The sequence below is a fragment of the Limanda limanda genome, chromosome 22 (genome assembly GCF_963576545.1).
Source record: "Limanda limanda chromosome 22, fLimLim1.1, whole genome shotgun sequence".
NCBI lineage: Eukaryota > Metazoa > Chordata > Actinopteri > Pleuronectiformes > Pleuronectidae > Limanda > Limanda limanda.
The window spans coordinates 6,457,406-6,460,322 of record NC_083657.1 but is presented as its reverse complement, the minus strand read 5'-3'; positions in this window follow the sequence as shown (position 1 = coordinate 6,460,322).

Here is a 2,917-nt window from a genome sequence, read left to right as displayed (position 1 = left end):
ATTTAACTGTTGCCCTTTTAACAAGAAACACCAGTTATATTGCACAGCCACCATGTAAACCCCGGGGCCTTCATCTCCGGCAAGATGTTGCTCCGGGCGATCATATCTATATCTACCGAATACTGGCTGTAGTTGTTCCAGTTGTCTGTGGTTTTCTTGTAGTTGTTGGTATTCAATTGATATGAGCCCCACTACTCACCATCACAGATCTTAATGAAAGTTTTGTATGTTGATTTGGTCACACGAGAAACCTCTGGAAACGATAAAGGTAATTTTTTCTCGGAGTGCAACATAAGGTAAATGCGTGCTAACGAAAGACCCTTATGTTTTACCCTATGTGTTTTGGTTCATTAAAGCCAGATGCAATATACGTAGCAGTGTTTCAGTCACACGTTTATGGATCGTTAAAATCCATATGGCAAAAACACACAGCTCTCAAGGTCAATGCTACAGGCTCTGTTAGAATAAAACGTACCCATGACAAATGTTGCAGTTCAGTAGTAGCATCCTGGATAGTTGTGTTTTAATTCAGAGCACGCAGTCGGACTCTGCTGTAGATGTGATGGTACAATGCACAGACCAGGAGGTGAGGAGGAAAGAGCTGGAAGTGTTTATTTACCTGTTTGACATCTAAACCTGGTGCTTAGTCATACACACTTTGCTCACACACACAAGCGTAAGACTGGAATTAGCTTTAAACTAAAAGGACAGAGGTAAATTGGAGTAGACAAGGTGTGGCTTGGAGTTTTCTTCATGACTGAACTTGCACCTAATTCCATTTGTCTCCGAGGTCTGTGCGACACGACCACAATTTCCCTTTCCCTCTCTCTGTTGCTGCCGTTTCTTGACACCTCTAAGATAATTTGCAGGTTTCCTTTTTTATTTGAATGCAGGTGATTTGGCCGCCATTGACCTCTTTCACATGTCTCGCTCGGCGGCGAGAACCCGCATTCAAACGGCGTGATTGCGAGTCGCTCCTTTTGTCGCTGGAAGAAAAAAATATATAAATAAGAAAAAACCCTGCTAATTGGCATCCGGAGGTGTTGCAGTTACCACGATGTTAGCAGTTTGCCAGCCTGCCATCAGATATATTTCTGTCTGTTTTCTAAAGGGATCATTTGAAGTGACACACACACATTGACAGATTAACTTTGAAATGCTTCACGTTCAAAGTATTTTCACATTAAAAATACAGTTTATTTTTCATATTGTACGGCGATGAAAAACAGAAATGGTGAGATACTGTTGCAACAAAGCAGATATTGAACAAATAAATTGCGCCATTTTATTATGATATAACATTTGGTACAATTGGCATATCGGGAGATGACACTGATTTCAATAGAGATATTGCTTGAAAATACAGGAGGGGAACATTTTCCAATGAAGTTGGACCATGTATCAACAGGATTCTATTTTGTTGGCTCAGATCATTTTGAGAAAAGCGAGAAAAACACAAGTATAAAGCTGTTTTCAGACATGTTCTTGTTATTGTATATTGGCGTCTTCTACGTGTGATTGCACCTCTTTTTCATCCTGAGATATTTGTATTATTTTACCAGTATTTCTGGAGGAAAATATGACCTCTGTGCGTGTGTTTGTCCTGTGTGTAAGATTATGCACCTTTGCATGTGCAGGAGCTTTTATTGAATCACACCTCCGATGCCTACGTGAAGGTTTCCCCTCGTGTGACACCTCTGTCCCCAGCTGAGCCCGTCCCTGTGTGCTCTCTGGCTGCACGGCCTCGGGAGAGAAATACAACCATTCATCAAGAATGTGTAAAAAGTCGGGGCCGATGGCGGCCGGGCAGCGAGCCAGGCCACTCTTCTCCTCGGCAGCTCTTTGTAGTGCTGCCCGAGAGGTAATATGTCACCCATCCTCCACTTTGAACGGCATGGAGCAACATCAACAAGGAGTGACTCAACAGAGAAGAGAAGAAGCGTCCAGCACCGCGGCGGCGGAGCTCAGCGAGTCCTCTTTCTCTCCAACTCCCTCTGGCGAGTTGCTATTTTGAGACTCCCGAAGCCTTGTTCTGCCGTCTCCCTCTGGGATTTGTGCGAACTGCTGAAGAGATCACAATGCACAATAGAATTGCTTTAGAAAGTTTCAATATGCCCGGATCATTCAAGTAGTCACAGGGGGTAAAATGGATGGCGCCACGCTTTAAATATGAAAAGGAAACCGGTGTGTCTTGTTCTCATTCGAGAAATACGAATATAAAACCCAGTGAGAGCAATTCAGTCGCATTTGCCATTGATTTGATACCAAGCTGGATGGTTTTGCAATATTAATCGGCATGTCCCTGGGTATAATCTGGATCTGGAGGGTGTCTCTGGCTCCAAATGTGTCAAAAATCTCACTCGTGAAAGAACACAGGCTGAGGCCAGTGTCGTTATATTGAGAATTCACACACTTGAGTCATGCCAACGATGTACAGACCAAGAAACAAGGATTTCAGAGATGATGGAGAGAATAATTGAATTGCACAGGCCTGTCAGTCAAATTCAGTGATCTACTTGGGTAATAATTAATATTTAATTCGACTTTGGTTGTAGTAGATATCAATGTCCTTAGATGTGACATTGTTGGGCTTCACTTGTAATCAATCACTTATTTTTATATCCTATTCCCAAAGAGCAAACACACAAACAAAAAGGCATCATCGGAGTGTGTAAACAAAGCAGAACGCGTGTGTGTGTGAGTTTAATTATCACTGGAAAGAAAGAAGAAGAAAAAAGAAAAAAAAACTAAAAGAAAATACAACAAATGGTGAATTATTCACCATTTGCAAATGCCGTTACTTTTCATATTGTTTGTGAGCAAAAGTAATAAGTTACAATACTTTTTGCCCATATTATCTTATTAATAGTCCTTCTAACTGTACTATAAAACCTAAAATCTAAATTTTAATCTCTTA